This window comes from Callithrix jacchus, chromosome 9, assembly GCF_049354715.1.
Source record: "Callithrix jacchus isolate 240 chromosome 9, calJac240_pri, whole genome shotgun sequence".
Classification (NCBI taxonomy): Eukaryota; Metazoa; Chordata; class Mammalia; order Primates; family Cebidae; genus Callithrix; species Callithrix jacchus.
The window spans coordinates 7,056,662-7,075,169 of record NC_133510.1 but is presented as its reverse complement, the minus strand read 5'-3'; the positions used below and the strand labels follow the sequence as shown (position 1 = coordinate 7,075,169).

The 18,508-nt window shown below is 37.9% G+C and overlaps 1 protein-coding gene across 1 annotated transcript in view; it reads right to left on the bottom strand.

Annotated features, from left to right (window-relative positions):
* SLC15A5 (solute carrier family 15 member 5) overlaps nt 1-18,508 on the bottom strand; it is a 90,961-nt gene that overhangs the window by 35,154 nt on the left and 37,299 nt on the right. The window lies entirely within an intron of this gene.

Sequence of the window (18,508 nt, the reverse complement as noted above, 5' to 3'; positions counted from 1 at the left end):
GATTTATGTAATAGGTCATAACATTTCTTATGCACTGACATTAGATGTTTCTTCATCATTTGTTTGCCCTGTTATCCAGGGCATATCCAGAATATCCAGACGCCAGTTAACTGTGCTGTCTGGCCATCCAGCGCTTAGACTCTGGTCTCAGAAAGGGCTGAGTTGACTTCCTGTTCCCTGACTTCCTGCATATATGACCCCAGGTCAGTAATGTAAACTCAGTATCACTTTCCTCAGCTCTACGGCGGGGTTAATGATGCTTACTTTGTAGGGTGCTTGTGATAATTTAAATAAGACAATATTTTTCAGACTAAAGCAATATTTCCGTTCACCCTCCCTCCTTCTCTTCCTCTTTCTTCCTCACCTTTACTCATATTTTTTCTTTCCTTCTCTCAAAAAAAAGAAAAAAGAAAAAAAGAAATCAACTTGTAAACCTCTAGATCCAGGTCGGCAATGTCTCTCTCATTGCTTGACTTCTTTCCTTCCCTTCCCTCCCTCCCCCTTTCCTCCCTTCCTTCCTTCTTCCCTCCCTCCCTCCCCCCTTCCTCCCTTCCTTCCTTCCTTCATCCCTTCCTTCCTCCCTCCCTTCATCCCTTCCTTCCTCCCTCCCTTCCTCCCTCCCTCCCTCCCCCCTTCCTCCCTTCCTTCCTTCCTCCCTCCCTTCCTTCCTCCCTCCCTTCCTCCTTCCCTCCCTTCCTGCCTTCCTCCCTCCCTTCCTCCTTCCCTCCCTTCCTCCTTCCCTCCCTTCCTGCCTTCCTCCATTCCTCCCCCCTCAAAAAAAAAGACAATTGATATCTGCTGGGGATTGATTCCAAGATCCCAAAGACACCAAAATTCTTGCTGCTCAAGTCCCTTATATAAAAAGGCTTAGTATTTATTTGCACATAACCTACGCTCTTCCTCCTCTATTCTCTAAATCATATCTAGGTTACTTATAATCCCTAATACAATGCAAATGGTATATAAATAGTTGTTATACCATATTGTTTAGGGAATCATGACAAGAAAAAAAGTCTATACATGACCTTCTTTTTTTAAAAAAACTTTTTTTTATTATTTTACTTTAAGTTCTGGGGCACATGTGCAGATCTTACAGGATTGTTACACAGGTACACACATGCCTTGGTGGTTTGCTGCCTCCATCCCCCCTTCACCTACATTAGGTATTTCTCCTAATATTATCTCTCCCCAACCTCCCCACCCCCTGCGATGGCTCCTCTATCCCCCTACCCCTCAACAGACCCCAGCGTGTGATGTTCCCCTTCATGTGTTCCCATGTGTTCTCATTGTTCGGTACCCACTTATGAGTGAGAACATGTGGTGTTTGGTTTTCTGTTCTTGTGTCAGTTTGCTGAGAATTATGGTTTCCAGATTCACCCATGTCCCTACAAAGGACATGAACTCATTCTTTTTTATGGCAGCATAGTGTTCCATGGTGTATATGTGCCACATTTTCTTTATCCAGTCTATCCTTGATGGGCATTTGGGTTAGTTCCAAGTCTTTGCTATTATAAACAGTGCCGCAGTGAACATAGGTGTGCATGTGTCCTTATAATAGAATGATTTATAGTTCTTTAGGTATATATTCAGTAATGGGATTGCTGGGTCAAATGGAGTTTCTATTTCTAGATCCTTGAGGAATCACCACACTGTCTTCCACCATGGTTGCACTAAATTACCCTCCCACCAACAGTGTAAAAGTGTTCCTATTTCTGCACATCTTCTCCAGCATCTGTTGGCTCCAGACTTTTTAATGATTGCCATTCTAACTGACACGAGATGGTATCTCAATGTGGTTTTGATTTGCATTTCTCTAATGGTGGGGTCAGCATTTTTTCATATGTTTGGTGGCTGCATAAACATCTTCTTTTAAAAAGTGCCTGTACATATCCTTTGCCCACTTTTTGATGGCGTTGTTTGTTGTTTTCTTGTAAGTTTGTTTTAGTTCTTTGTAGATTCTAGATATTAGCCCATTGTCAGATGGGTAGGTTGCAAAATTTTTTTCCCATTCTGTTGGTTGCCAGTTCACTCTAATGATTGTGTCTTTTGCTGTACAGAAGTTCTTAAGTTTAATTAGGTCCCACTTATCTATTTTGGCTTTTGTTGACATTGCTTTTGGTATTTTAGTCATGAAGTCCTTGCCTATGCCTATATCCTGACTGATATTGCCTAGGTTTTCTTCTAGGGTTTTTATGGTGTTAGGTCTTATGTTTAAATCTTTAATCCATCTGGAGTTAATTTTTGTATAAGGTGTAAGGAATGGGTCCAGTTTTAGCTTTCTGCACATGATTAGCCAGTTTTCCCAACACCATTTATTAAACAGGGACTCCTTTCCCCATTTCTTGTTTTTTGTCAGATTTGTCAAAGATCAGATGGTTGTAGGTGTGTGGTGTTACTTCCAAGGCCTCCGTTCTGTTCCATTGGTCTATATCTATATTTTGGTACCAGTACCATGCTGTTTTGATTACTGTAGTCTCATAGTATAGTTTGAAGTCAGGTAGTGTGATGCCTCCAGATTTGCTCTTTTTTCATAGGATTGTCTTGGCTATGTGGGTTCTTTTTTGGTTCCATATGAAGCTTAAGTTTAAGGTGGTTTTTTCTAGTTCTGTGAAGAAGGTTAATGGTAGCCTGATGGGGATAGCATTGAATCTATAAATTACTTTGGGCAATATGGACATTTTCATGATATTGATTTTTCCTAACTATAAGCATGAAATGTTTTTCCATCTGTTTGTGTCCTCTCTTATTTCCTTGAGCAGTGATTTGTAGTTCTCCTTGAAGAGGTCCTTCATGTCTGTTTTATTGGTGTACCTGAATGTGACGGGGAGAATGAATCTAAGCTGGAAAACATTCTTTGGGATATTATTCAGGAGATTTTCCCCAACCAAACAAGGCAGGCTAACATTAAAATCCAGGAAATACAGAGAACACCACAAATATATTCCTTAAGAAGAGCAACCCCAAGGCTCATAATCATCAGATTCAGCAGGGTTGAAATGAAGGAAAAATTGCTAAGGGCAGCCAGAGAGAAAGGTCAGGCTACCCACAAAGGGAAGCCCATCAGACTCACAGTGGATCTCTTAGCAGAAATCCTACAAACCAGAAGAGAGTGGAGGCCAATATTTAACATCCTTAAACAAAAGAACTTTCAACCTTGAATTTCATATCCAGCCAAACTCAGCTTTATAAGTGAGGGAGAAATAAAACCCTTTATGGACAAGCAATTGCTGAGAGATTTCATCACCACCAGGCCTGCCTTACAAGAGCTCCTGAAGGAAGAACTAAACATGGGAAGGAACAACCAGTACCAGCCACTGCAAAAACGTACCGAATGGTAAAGACCATAGACACAATGAAGAAACTATGTCAACTAATGGACAAAACAACCAGCTAGTATCAAAATGGCAGGATCAAATTCACACATAACAATATTAACCCTAAATGTAAAGAGGCTAAATCAAAACACACAGACTGGCAAACCAGATAAAAAGTCAAGAAACATCAGTGTGCTGTATTTAGAAAACCCATGTCACATGCATGGACACACATAGACTCAAAATAAAGGGATGGAGGAAGATTTACCAAGAAAATGGAGAGCAAAAAAAAAAAAAAACAACAAAAAAAAACAGGGGTTGCAATCCTAGTCTTTGGTAAAATACACTTTAAACCAACAAAGATCAAAAGAGACAAAGAAAGGCATTATATTATGGTAAAAGGGTCCATGCAACAAGTAGAGCTAGTGATCCTAAATATATATGCACCCAATACAGGAGCACCCAGATTTATAAAGCAAGTTCTTAACCACCTACAAAGAGACTTAGACTCCCACACAATAACAGTGGGAGACATTAACATTCCACTGTCAGTATTAGATCAACAAGACAGAAAATTAGCAAGGATATCCAGGACTTGAACTCAGATCTGGACCAAGTGGTTGTAATAGACAACTACAGAACCCTCCACCCCAAATCCACAGAATATACATTCTTCTCAGCACCAAAATGCACTTACTCTAAAATTAACCACATAATTGGAAGTAAATCACTGCTCAGCAAATGCAAAAGAATGGAAATCATAACAACCAGTCTCTCAGACCACAGTGCAATTAAATAAGAACTCAGGACTAAGAAAATCACATAAAACCATACAACTATGTGGAAACTAAACAACCTGTTCCTGAATGACTGCTGGATAAATAATGAAATGAAGGCAGAAATAAAGATGTTCTTTGAAACCAATGAGAATGAAGACACAACATTCCAGAATCTCTGGGACGTATTTAAAGCAGTGTCTAGAGGGAAATTTATAGCACTAAATGCCCACATGAGAAGCGAGGAAATTCCTAAAATCGACACCTATTGTCAAAATTAAAAGAACTAGAGGAGTAAGATCAAAGAAATTCAAAATCTAGCAGAAGACAAGACATAGTTAAGATCAGAGCAGAAGTGAAGGAGATAGAGACACAAAAAAACCCTTCAAAACATCAAGAAGCTGTTTTCTTTTAAAAGATCAACAAAATAGATAGATTGCTAGCCAGACTAATAAAAAAGAAAAGAGAGAAGATTCAAATACATGCAATAAAAAATGATAAAGGCATTATCACCACCAATTCCACAGAAATACAAACTACCATCAGAGATTACTACAAACAACACTATGCACATAAACAAGTAAATCTAGAAGAAATGGATAAATTCCTGGACACTTACACCCTCCCAAGACTAAACCAGGAAGAAATCGAAACCATGAATAGAATAATAGCAAGGTCTGAAGTTGAGGCAGCAATTAATAGCCTACCAACCAAAAAAAGTCCAGTTCCCGATGGGTTCACAGCCAAATTCTACCAGATGTATAAAGAGGAGCTGGTACCATTCCTTCTGAAACTATTCCAAACAATACAAAAAGAGGGAATCTGCCCTAACTCATTTTATGACACCAACATCATCCTAATACCAAAACCTGGCAGTGACACAAGTAAAAAAAAAAATTTCAGGCCAATATCCATGATGAACATAGACGCAAAAATCTTCAATAAAATCTGGCAAACTGAATGCAACAGCACATCAAAAAGCTTATCCATCATGATCAAGTAGGATTCATCCTGGGTATGCAAGACTGGTTCAACCTACAAAAATCTATAAATGTAATCAATCCCATAAACAGAACCAAAGACAAAACCACATGATTATCTCAATAGATGTGGAGAAGGCCTTCGACAAAATTGAACAGCTGTTTATGCTAAAAACTCTCAATAAACTAGGTATGGATGGAACGTATCTCAAAATAACAAAAGCTATCTACGACAAACCCACAGCCAATATCATACTGAATGGGTAAAAACTGAATGCATTCCCTTTGAAATCTGGCACTAGACAAGGATGCCCTCTCTCACCACTCCTATTCAACATAGGAAGTGGAAGTTCTTAGACAGAGCAATCAGGCAAGAAAAAGAAATAAGGCATATTCAATTAGGAATTGTCTCTATTTGCAGACGACATGAGTGTATATTTAGAAGACCTCATGGTCTCAGCCCAAAATCTCCTTAAACTGATAAGCAACTTCAGCAAAATCTCAGGATACAAAATTGATGTGCAAAAATTACAAGCATTACTATACACCAATAACAGACAGACAGACAAATCATGAGTGAACTCCCATTCACAACCGCTACAAAGATAATAAAATACCTAGTTATACAACTAGAAACCATCTATTTTTTATTCAAGATTGGCTAAATCTGCAGATGCGGATCCCTTGAATTAGTAGCAATTATTATTGCAGATAAAGCAATGCTTTAAAACTTCTACTCCCAGATAAGAGATATCATTCTAGATAACTTTTATAAAAAGGATATATGAGTAAAAAATGATTTGGAGGAAGTTCAAATATAAAATTTTTAAATATAATTTTAATTATTATTATGAACATTTTTTAAATAAACAAGGTATTACTGACCCTCAGTTGTCTGCCATTTCTCTAATTTTTACAGAGAAGGTAAAGTAGCTATTAGAGAATTAAAGAGTAGAAACTCTGGTTTAGAAAAAAATTTCTTAAAGAGGTAAATTAGCTAAGTGAAGAATATAAATGCAAACGATTATTCAGATAGTGGTCAACTCTTCCTTTTACTTTTAAGGAATTATCTAGAAGTTTTTTGTTGAAAGTGAGTAGGGATTTTGTTGCAGAGTCCATATCTACTCTAACCATTCCATTTCTCCATTTAGCATTCATGTTATTGGACTTAATCCTGTTGTTAGAGCAGAGGCAAACTTTAGCTTGATGGAATTTACTTGAAATTTACAGATAGTCACATTTTGCTAACTTGCATAAAATTTTAGATAAGGCAAAGCTTTCAGTTCAGAAAAATCAATCTAATGTTTAAATAGGTTAGTGTTTGTTTTGGTTGATAGAGAAACTGGTAGGTAAATTTTTGATTATATCTCAGAATTTAAATATATTCATAAAGACTGCTCCTTCCACGGTCCCCAGGAAACCAAAGGTGTAAAAAAGGAGGAAATCTTAATAAACCTCCATTCAAAAATTTGAGGCATTCTTAACTTATTACTATTTTAAATTAAGGCCTATAAAGGCTTACTCATAGTAAAGTAAAGATTTTGGTTCTGTAAACAGCTCACATAAAAAATAGACATTTCACATATTATCTGACTTTAAGGCCAAATTCATTATATCATCGCATTTATCAAGATTATTGGGTACATTACAAACTTATCAGAAAGAGTGCTAATATGTCAATGCAATTTAATATTTGCTCTGTTCCTGCTGTATGCTAGATAGTATGCTCAACACCGTGGGGGGTAAAAAATGAAAAAAGTCTGTTTCATTGCAGACTCATATTCTATTGGGGAGTATCAGAGGAAGAACTTACTGCTGGTTGAGGAGGTGAGAGACATCATTTTATGCTTTTAAGAAAGAAGGCTTTCAGTATGAAAGGGTGAAGGCAGCCAGGTGGCATGAGCAAAGGGACAACTTTGTGAAAGCATCAGACAGATCTTCAGGAGAACGAGTCACTCAAGTTATTTCAGACTCAAGGTAGACGATAGATTGGGGTCAAATCATAGAAGCATTTAATACACTTTTAAGAAATTTGAAAATTACTCTGAAGATAATAGAATGAAGATAATAGAATCATTGAAGATTTTAGACACAAGTGAAATGATTACAATTGTCATTTAGGATGATTACTGCAAAGGTCATGTGCTGGTTGGTAGAATAGGAAAGATACTGGAGGTGGGAAGACAGACGTGATGAAAATAACATGGTAAAGTATAATGGGGGCTTAAGTTGCAATCAGGGCTTCCACTTCAGGAAAATATAAGGAAGGTAGGAACGTAAAATGCAATAGAGTGCAATGATAAAACCATAGCAACTGAAGCAAAGAGCAAGGGGGAAGCAGAAGTTCGTGATATGTGTCCAGGTGGCTAGAAAGACGGTAGTGGTAATATAAATAAGAACCATCGTGGATACGGGGAAAATGTGAATTTAATTTTGAGTTGAGTTGGAGGTACAAAGGGGTCATCTAAAGAAAAATGTTCAAAAAACAATTGAAAATGTGTCATAGCTCAGGAATTGGATGAATCAAGAGAGAAAAAATAATGAGTCATCTGCTTAGCATTTAGGGCCAGGTGAAACTGAAAAAGGATTGGGGAGGTAGAGTGCCTTCAAGCATGTTTGCATTTGGGACAAGAAAATGAAATCAAATGGCTGAAAACAAGGCCAGAAAGATAGGTCATATGTAAGAAAAGGCTTCAAAGAGGAGGATACACAGAGTAGAACTTTTGATTTTTCTAATTCTTCTTCACTCATCTGATCTCTTCTACATCTGTGGTCCCCTCTCTTCCCCCACCTCCAAATATATCATTAAGTTCTGTAGATTTTGTCTCCAAAATACAGTTGACCCTTAAACAACATGAGTTTGAACTGCTCAGGTACATTTATATGCAGGTTTTCTTCTACTTCTGCCACCTCCGAGACAGACGCAAGACCAACCTCTCCTCCTGCTCCTCCTCAGCCTACTCAGTGTGTGAAGACACTGAGGTTTAAGGTCTCTATGATGATCCTCTTCCACTTAATACAGAGTAAATATATTTTCTCTTTTTTATGATTTTCTTAATAACATTTTCTTCTCTGAAGCTGACTTTATTGTAAGAATACACTTTGTAATACATATAACATAAAATATATATTGATCGTTTGTGTTATCAATAAGGCTTTCCATCAACAGTAGGCTATTACTAGTTAAATTTGGGGGGAGTCAAAGTTACACATAAATTTTTGACTGTGTGGGGCTTGATGTTCCCAACCCCTGCATTGTTCAAGGGCCAACTATATATTATAAATCAGTTTGCTTCTGTCCATAGCCACTGCCATCTTTCCAAGACAAGCCATTCTCATTTTTAACCCGAACAACGTGCAGTAGCATGTTGACTGGTCTTCCTGTTTCCACTCTTGTCCACCTCTAGCGTAGTAAGCACCCAGCAGCCAGATCGATCTTATGTAAATGTAAATTGAATATTAGTGTTCAGCTTGATTCCTTCTATGGGGGTCCACACAGTTAAGAAGAAATCCGTAATTTTTCACATGGCCTGTGTGACCGGCGCCTGTTACTCCAGTCTAATTGCCTGCTACTTTCTATTGCCTGACTGTGGTTCAGCCACAATAATCTTCATCTTTCTTGAATATTTTAAATTCTTTCTTTTCCACCTTAGGGGCTTTGATTTGCTCTTCACTCTGTCTGAAACCGTCCCCTGCTTTTCACCCGTCTAATGTCTCTTCGTCTTTTAGATACGCACTTCATAATCTAAATTAGATCCCAGAACATCCACTTTTCACTATACTTACTACAATTTGAAAGAAAATATTTTAGTGTGTTCATTTGTACCATGTGTTCCAGTTACTTAATTGGAAGCTTCATAAGAATTGGATCTAAGTTTGTTTTGTTTATTACTCTTTACTACCAAGAAAAATGCCCAGGTTCACGATAGGCAACACACACACACACGCGCACACACACACACACACATGACCACATTTAAATATTTTAAGAGATAGAGGATAATGAAACATTTGACAAGTGAACTGTATTGAAGAATAAATTACCAGTTACCTTTTATACTCAGATCATATACTGCACATGTTCTGGGGTACATGTGCAGAACATGCAGGATTGTTGTATACTCAGCAGTATTCCCATGATGAAATCAGAAAGCAAGGGATTGAACAGTGAGTGGGCAGTGAGTACGTGTAAGCAGTGTTATCTGATCTAAGATGTTTGGTGTGCAGAAAAGGAAAAAGCTATACAAATTGCTTAAGAAGTTAGCAGGATCACAGGAAGCTCTTTTTTAAGATGTGAAAGGTTTAGTTATGTTTGTATAGATGAAAGAAGAGTCAGTGGAGATGAGAAAAATTGAAGAAATATGAACAAAAAAATACATAATACAGAAGCATCATGAAGTAGGTGTGAGAGAGAAAAGGTTTAAGGGCCCAAGTTTAATCCTAGCAAGGGAAAAAAAAAGTCATCCTCTAAAGGAAGAGAAATGTATAGAATGCTTAGCATATGGAGAATATTGAGAAATAGGAAAGTGAATCTGAGGACATATTTACGATATATGTCCAGCAAGGAAAAAAATAAGTCATCCTCTAAAGGAAAATAAATGTATAGAATATTTAGAATACGGAGAATATTGAGAAATAGAAAAGTGAATTTAAGGACATGTTCACCATATAATCTTATTCTTGCCACTTAGAGAGGCTAGTCGCTTGCTGAGAGTGAATAGATGGGAAAGAAATTCATAGAATATAGGGGTAAGTTTCAACAACCACATTGATGAGTTTAAGCTAAAGATAGAGTCTATGGTAAAATTAGAGTTGGTTGCTGTGATGTGCAGCTTATTTTACTGAGCTCTTTTTTAATTCTAATAGTGCAAAAGCTGAACTATTCCAGACAATAGCGATACAATTTAATACTAGTCCCATGAGCTTTGCTTTAGACAATACAGTAAACAATTAGAATGATGTTAAATTATTCAGTTTGTTTACAAATTTTAGTTGAATTTTTAAATATTTTCACCAAGAGAATAAGGCACTTGAGAATTTTTATTTAATTCTTAAAAAAGACAACAAATCTTTAAATAATTATGTTCTTCTATTCATGATTAATCGAGGTTGAAGACCTAGATAATGGCCAAGTATTTTTCTGTTTTATTTTATATATATACACATATATACACACACATATATTTTATTGCACTTTAGGTTCTGGGGTACATGTGCAGAACATGCAGGACTGTTGTATAGGAACATACATGGCAAGCTGGTTTGCTGCCTCCATCCCCCCATCATCTATATCTAGCATTTCTCCCCATGTTATCCCTCTGCAACCTCCCTACCTCTTGCTGTACCTGCCATAGTCCCCCACAACAGACCCCAGTGTGTGATACTACCCTCCCTGTGTCCATGTGTTCTCATTGTTCAACACCCACCTATGAGTGAGAACATGTGGTGTTTGATTTTCTGTTCATGTGTCAGTTTGCTGAGAATGTTGGTTTCCAGATTCATCCATGTCCCTACAAAGGACATGAACTCATCATTTTTTATGACTGCATAGTATTCCATGGTGTATATGTGTCACATTTTCCTTGTCCAGTCTGTCACTGATGGGCATTTGGATTGGTTCCAGGTTTTGCTATTGTAAAAATGCTGCCATGAACATATGTGTTCATGTGTCTTTATAATAGAATGATTTATAATCCTTTGGGTATATACCCAGTAATGGGATTGCTGGGTCAAATGGAATTTCTATTTCTGGGTCCTTGAGGAATCACCACACTGTCTTCCACAATGTTTGAACTAATTTACACTGCCACCATCAGTGTAAAAGTGTTCCTATTTCTCAACAGATTTTTTAATGATCGCTATTCTAACTGGTGTGAGATGGTATCTCAGTGTGATTTTGATTTGCATTTCTCTAATGACCAATGATGATGAATATTTTTTATATGTTTCTTGGCCTCATGTATGTCATCTTTTGAAAAGTGTCTGTTCATATTCATTACCCATTTTTGAATGGGTTTGTTTGTTTTTTTCTCGTAAATCTGTTTTAGTTCTTTGTAGATTCTGGGTATTAGCCCTTTGTCAGATGGGTAGTGCCGAAAAATTTTTTCCCATTCTGTTGATTGTCAGTTCACTCTAATGATTGTTTCTTTTGCTGTACAGAAGCTCTGGAGTTTAATTAGATCATATTTGTCTATTTTGGCTTTTGTCACCAATGCTTTTGGTGTTTTAGTCATGAACTCCTTGCCTGTGCCTCTGTCCTGAATGGTTTTGCCTAGGTTTTCTTCTAGTATTTTTGTGTTGTTAGGTCTTATGATTAAGTGTTGAATCCATCTGGAGTTAATTTGAATGTAAGGTGTCAGGAAGGGGTCCAGTTTCTGCTTTCTGCACATGGCTAGCCAGTTTTTCCAACACCATTTATTAAACAGAAAATCCTTTCCTTGTTACTGGTTTTGTCAGGTTTGTCAAAGATCAGATGGTTGTAGATATGTTGTGTTGCCTCCAAGGCCTCTGTTCTGTTCCACTGGTCTGTATCTTTGTTTTGGTACCAGTACCAAGCTGTTTTGATTACTGTAGCCTTGTAGTATAGTTTGAAGTCAGGTAGTGTGATACCTTCAGCTTTGTTCTTTTTGCTTAGGATTGTCTTGGCTATGTGGGCTCTCTTTTGGTTTCATACGAAGTTAAGGTGATTTTTCCAGGTCTGTGAAGAGGGTCATAGGTAGATGGGAATAGCATTGAATCTATAAATTACTATTGTAAAAAATGGCCATTTTCACAATACAGATTCTTCCTAACCATGAGCATGGAATGTTTCTTCATCTGTTTGTGTCCTCTCTTATTTCCTAGAGCACTGGTTTGTAGGTTTGCAGTTCTCCTTGAAGAGGTCCTTTACATCCTTTGTTGGTTGTATTCCTAAGTATTTTATTCTCTTTGTAGCAATTATGAATGGCAGTTCATTCTTGATTTGGCTCTCGTTAAGTCTGTTATTGGTGTATAGGAATGCTTGTGATTTTTGCACATTGATTTTGTATCCCGAGACTTTGCTGAAGTTGCTTATCAGTTTCAGGAGATTTTGGGTTGAGATGATGAGGTCTTCTAAATATACAATCATGTCATCTGCAAATAGAGACAATTTGACTTCCTCCTTTCCTAATTGAATACCCTTTATTTCTTTTTCTTTCCTGATTGCTCTGGCTAGAATTTCCAATACCATTTTGAATAGGAGTGGTGAGAGAGGGCATCCTTGTCTAGTCCCAGATTTCAAAGAGAATGCTTCTAATTTTTGCGCATTCAGTATGATACTGGCTGTGGGTTTGTCATAGATAATTTTTATTATTTTGAGATACATTCTGTTGATACCTAGTTTATTGAGACTTTTCAGCATAAATTGCTGTTGAATTTTGTCAAGGGCCTTCTCCACATCTATTGAGATATTCTCATGGGTTTTATCTTTGGTTCTGTTTATGTGGTGGATTACATTTACAGACTTGTGTATGTTGAACCAGCATTGTATCCCTAGGATGAATCCTACTTGATTGTGATGGATAAGCTTTTTGATGTGCTGTTGCATTTGGTTTGCCAGTATTTTATTGAAGATTTTAGTATCTATATTCATCATGGATATTGGCCTGAAGTTTCCTTTTTTTGTTGAGTCTTTGCTGGGTTTCGGCATCAGGATGCTGTTGGTCTCATAAAATGATTTGGGAAGGATTCCCTCTTTTGCATTGTTTGGAATAGTTTCAGAGGGAGTGGTACCAGATCCTCTTTGTATGTCTCCTAGAATTTGGCTGTGAACCCATCTGGACCTGGGCTTTTTTTGGTTGATAGGCTATTAATTGCTGCCTCAACTTCAGACCTTGTTATTGGTCTATTCAGGGTTTCGACCTCTTCCTGGTTTAGGCTTGGGAGGGTGCAAGTGTCCAGGAATTTATCCATTTCTTTCAGGTTTACTGGTTTATGTGTATAGAGTTGTTTGTAGTACTCTCTGATGGTATTTTGTATTTCTGTGGAATCTGTGGTGATTTTTTATTACATCTTTATCGTTTTTTATTACATCTATTTGATTCTTCTCTATTTTTGTTTTTATTAATCTGGCTAGTGGTCTGTCTATTTTGTTGATCTTTTCAAAAAGCCAGCTCCTAATTAGGGTGCATGTATATTTTGGACTGTTAGCTCTTCTTGTTTCATTGATCCTTTTACAATTATGTAATGCCCTTCTTTGTCTCTTTTGATCTTTGTTGGTTTAGAGTCCATTTTATAAGAGACTAAGATTGCAACTCCTGATTTTTTTTTCTCTTTATTGCTTGGTAAATCTTCCTCCATCCCTTTATTATGAACCTATGTGTATCCTTGCATGTGATTTTGGTTTCCCGGATATAGCACACTGATGGGTTTTGACTTTTTATCCGGTTTGCCAATCTGTGTCTTTTGTTTGGGGCATTTAGCCCATTTACATTTAAGATTAGTATTGTTATGTGTGAATTTGATCCTGCCATTTTGATGCTTGCTGGTTGTTTTGCCTACTAGTTGATGCGTTTCTTCATTGTGTCAATTCTCTTTACCATTTGGTATGTTTTTGCAGTGGCTGGTACTGGTTTTTCCTTTCTATGTTTAGTGCTTCTTTCAGGAGCTCTTGTAAGGCAGGCCTGGTGGTGATGAAATCTCTCAGCAATTGCTTGTTCATAAAGGATTTTATTTCTCCTTTGCTTATGAAGCTTGGTTTGGCGGGATATGAAATTCTAGGTTGAAAGTTCTTTTGTTTAAAGATGTTAAATATTGGCCCCCACTCTCTTCTGGCTTGTAGTGTTTTTGCTGAGAGATCACTGTGAGTCTGATGGGCTTCCCTTTGTGGGTAAACTGACCTTTCTCTCTGGCTACCTGTAGCATTTTTTCCTTCATTTCAATCCTGGTGAATCTGACAATTGTGTGCCTTGGGGTTGCCCTTCTTGAGGAATATCTTTGTAGTGTTCTGTGTATTTCCTGGACTTGACTATTCTCCTGCCTTGTTAGGTTGGGGAAATTCTCCTGGATAATATCCTGAAGAGTGTTTTCCAGCTTGGATTCATTCTCTCCATCACATTCAGGTACACCTATCAAATGTAGATTAGGTCTTTTCACATAATCCCATATTTCTTGGAGGCTTTGTTCATTTCTTTTCACTGTTTTTTTCTCTAATCTTACCTTCTCATTTTATTTCATTGAGTTGATCTTCAATCTCTGATATCCTTTCTTCTGCCTGGTCAATCCAGCTATTGAAACCAGTTTATGTTTTGTGAAGTTCGTGTGTTTTGTTTTTCAGTTCCATCAAGTCATTTATATTCTTCTCTAACCTGTTGTTCTCATTATCATTTCATCAAAACTTTTTCAAGGTTCTTAGTTTCTTTGCATTGGGTTAGAATATGTTTTTTTAGCTCAGAGAAGTTTGTTATTACCCACCTTCTGAAGCCTGATTCTGTCAGTTCATCAGACTCACTCTCCATCCAGCTTTGTTCCCTTGCTGGTGAGGAGTTGTGATCCTATGGAGGAGGAGAAGCTTTTTTTTTTTTTTTTGTTTTTTTCATCCTTTTTGCACTAGTTTCTTCCCATATTTATGGATGTATCCACCTGTGGTGTTTGTACTTGGTGACTTTCAGATGGGGTCTCTGAGTTGACATCCTTTTTGTTGATGATGAAATTATTTATTTCTGTTTTATGGTTTTCCTTCCTCTGCTGTAGGACTGCTGGAGATCTACTCCAGACCCTGCCTGGGGATCACCTGTGGTGGCTGCAGAACAGTAAGTGTTTCTGCCAGCTTTTTCTTCCATTTTCTTCATCCCAGAAGGATACCCGCCAGATGTCAGCCTGAGCTCTCCTTTATGAGGTGTCTCTTTGGATATACAGAGGTCAGGGAGTTGCTTGAGGAGACAGTCTGTCTCGTATAGGAGCTCAAGTGCTGAGCTGTGAGCTCCATTGTTCTGTTCAGAGCTGCTGGGCAAGTACGTTTAAGTCTGCTGCAGGGGAACTCATAACTACCTTCTTTCCTAAGTGCTCTGTCCTGGGAAGGTAGGGCTTTATGTATAAGTTCCTGATGTGCTGCTGCCTTTTTTCAGAGATGCCCTGCCCAACAAGGAGGTAGCCTAATGTCAGTCTGCCAGCAGAGGTGTTGCTGACCTACCATGGGCTCTCCCCTTCTGCCGTGTGAACTTCCTTGCAGTTTTGTTTATAGAGGTATAGTTAGAACTGCCTCAGTAATGACGGTCTGCCTCAGTAATGGTGGACTGCCTCAGTAATGGCAGATTGCCTCGGTAATGGCAGGCTGCCTTGGTAATGGTGAACTGCCTTGGTAATGGTGGATGCCATTCCCCCCACAGAGCTGGAACGTCCCAGGTCCAGCTGAGCTTGCTGTGAAACTCTCAATCCAGAGAGTTTCAGATTGCTGGTCTTTGTGGGGGTGGTACCCACCAAGCCAGATCACTTGGCTCCCTGTTTCAGCCCCTTTTTCTTCAGTTGAATGGACAGCTCTGCCTCCCAGGCATTCCAGGCACCAGTTGAAACAGCCACCCAGATTTGTGTGAGTTTTGTGCAGAGTCCCACTGCGCTGGCTGAAACAGCCATGCTGGAAACTCATGGCACTTTTCAGCCCAGGAATCTCCTGATCTGTGGGTGGTAATAATTCATTTGGAAATGCAGTGATCACTCACCCTCTGCATTGTTCTCGCAGGGGACTGCACTCCAGAGCGGTTCCTATTTGGCCATCTTGGATCCCTCTGGCCAAGTATTTTTCCAATTAAATAGTCTCCGCCAGTGGGATTAGTATGATTCTTGTTAGTTATGTAACTCTGGGCCAGTCACTTTACCTTAAATATCCTCAGTTATCTTTTGTACAAAATTTGGTATTAGATAATGAATAATGGGGAAAATTCTTTGCAAGTTGGAAAGAAATATGCAGATTTAGAATACTTTTAAGATCCTACTTTACAAAAAAAAGACTCTCATTTGCATTCCAATATTTAGAGCAGTTTAGGAACTTCCAGTTAAGATGGCTGATTGACCACACAATTTTATTTTTCTTTCCCACGATTCCAGTAATCTGTAGTTAATGTCCTCAAATAATAAATAGCTAAGAAAAAAAATAGTAAGAAATCTTAGAAACAAAATATGACTGCTAAAATACAAAGTCAGCAGAAAATTTGGAGAATAAAGTCAAATAAATTTCCAAAAAATAGAGAAACAACAAAGAAAAAAGGCAATAACAATAAAAATCAAACAAATAAACACACTTATAGACATTTGAAAAGAAAATATTGAGACTTATTGAGTTATTTTAAGAAGGTCCAACATCTGATCAATAGGATCAATGAGAACACCTAATCAATAGACTTATTGACTTATTTTAGGAAGGTCCAACATCTGATCAATATTTCCTTTTGTGTTGCAAAAGGAAATACAAAGAAAATGGAGGAAAGAAAACTTTTTTAAAAAATGAAATTTTTCTAATTGAAAGAGCCCACCTTGGTCAAAAGTACAGTGATTGAAAAAGACCTTTACCAAGGTATGATAACATGAAATTTTAGAGCATTATGAAAAAGAGAATAGCTTTTCATTTAGTAAAAGATGTTGTAACACAGAAATGAGCATCAGGAAAGTAGTGGACTTCTGGCCAGGTGCAGCAGCTTGTATATATAATACCAGCACTTTGGGGGGCTGAGGTGGGAGAATCACTTGAGGCCAGGTGTTCAAGACCAGCCTGGGCAACATGGCAAAACCCCATGTCTACTAAAAATGCCAAAATTCGCTGAGTATGGTGGTGCACAACTGTAATCCCAGCTACTCAGGAGGCTGAGGCACGAACCATGGAGGTGGAGGTTGGAGTGAGCCAAGATCGTGCTACTGTACTTTAGCCTGGGCAACAGAGCTAGACTCTGTCGAAAGAAAGAAAGAAAGAAAGAAAGAAAGAAAGAAAGAAAGAAAGAAAGAAAGAAAGAAAGAAAGAAAGAAAGAAAGAAAGAAAGAATAAAAGAGAGAAAGAGAGAGGGAGGGAGGGAAGGAGGGAAGGAAGGAAGGAAGGAAGGAAGGAAGGAAGAAAGAAAGAAAGAATAAAAGAGAGAAAGAGAGAGGGAGGGAGGGAAGGAGGGAAGGAAGGAAGGAAGGAAGGAAGGAAGGAAGGAAGGAAGGAAGGAAGGAAGGAAGGAAGGACAAGGAATGAAGGAAGGAAGGAAAAAGAAAAGCACTGGACTTTTCAACAGTAATTCAAGTTGCTTTCTTTGATTTTCTTTCAGAATTTGAATTTTGTGAGTATCTTCTAAGTCACTCCTAATCTAACTAATTTGAGGCAATCTGGATTTTAAAAATACTTTGCACTTTTATTGTTTTGAATGTTACTTGTGCTACGTAAAAATGCTTATATTTTATCAAGGTAAATTTCTGGCATTTTCAGCAAAAATTTATACAAGCATCACTATTTTTTTCTCTGTAAAAGGCCATGGTATTTCAGACTTTGTGAAAAAAACCAAATTGAGGATAAGTAGGGACCTATGTAACAAGAGAGAAAATAAATTTCTACAATATTTTAAATTGATAAAATTTAAAATAATTTCTTTTGGGAGAGTGATGCAATTTCACTTAATTGGGGTTCAAAGTTTGTGTTTTCTATGATCAAATCAGTTGCAAATATTCATCTGTGAAAACCATTCTTACGATGCAGGTCACACAAAACAGATGGTGGGCCAGATTTGGCCCATGAGCTGTAGTGATTGGGTACTCCCTGTTTAGTCATCAGCTTTTATTGTCTGCTACTGAACTTTTGTTCTGGTCTACTGAGAACTGTGACATTTTACCGGGGCCACTGCTGCCTATACATGTGCATGAAACCTGAGAGAGCAGTCTTTTGGCCACTTTGTTTGTCACTAATACTGAAAGTGTCCTCCCTGAGCAGTAGTGTAGGTATCATCCGGGAGCTTGTTAGAAGTGCAGAATCTCAGGCTCTGATCCAGCATCATTGACTCAGAATCTGCATTTAAACCAACTCTGTAGATGATTCTTATACAAATTAAACTATAAGAAGCATGGCTCAAGCACATGGCACTATCAGGCCTGATCTAGCAAAATCCAATGAAAGACAGTTCTCCAGAAAATTTTAAGCAAAGCACACATATTTATTTTATTGTCTTAATTTGCTAATGCTGTTATTTGAAAAAATGTCTGAGACTGAGTAATTTGTGAAGAATAGAAATTATTTCTTCTCATAGTTTTAAAAGCTGGAAAATTCAAGGACAAGGTGCTGGTAGGCTTGGTTGTCTGGGGAGGGCTGCTCTCTGCTTCCAAAATGGCACCTTCCACATGGCAGAAGGTAGAAGGGAAAATGGGCTGAACTCTATCAAGCCCTTTTATAAGAGCACCTAATCCCGTTTATGACCCTGGAGCCCTGATGACTCACTCAACTCCCAAAAGCAATACCTCCCAA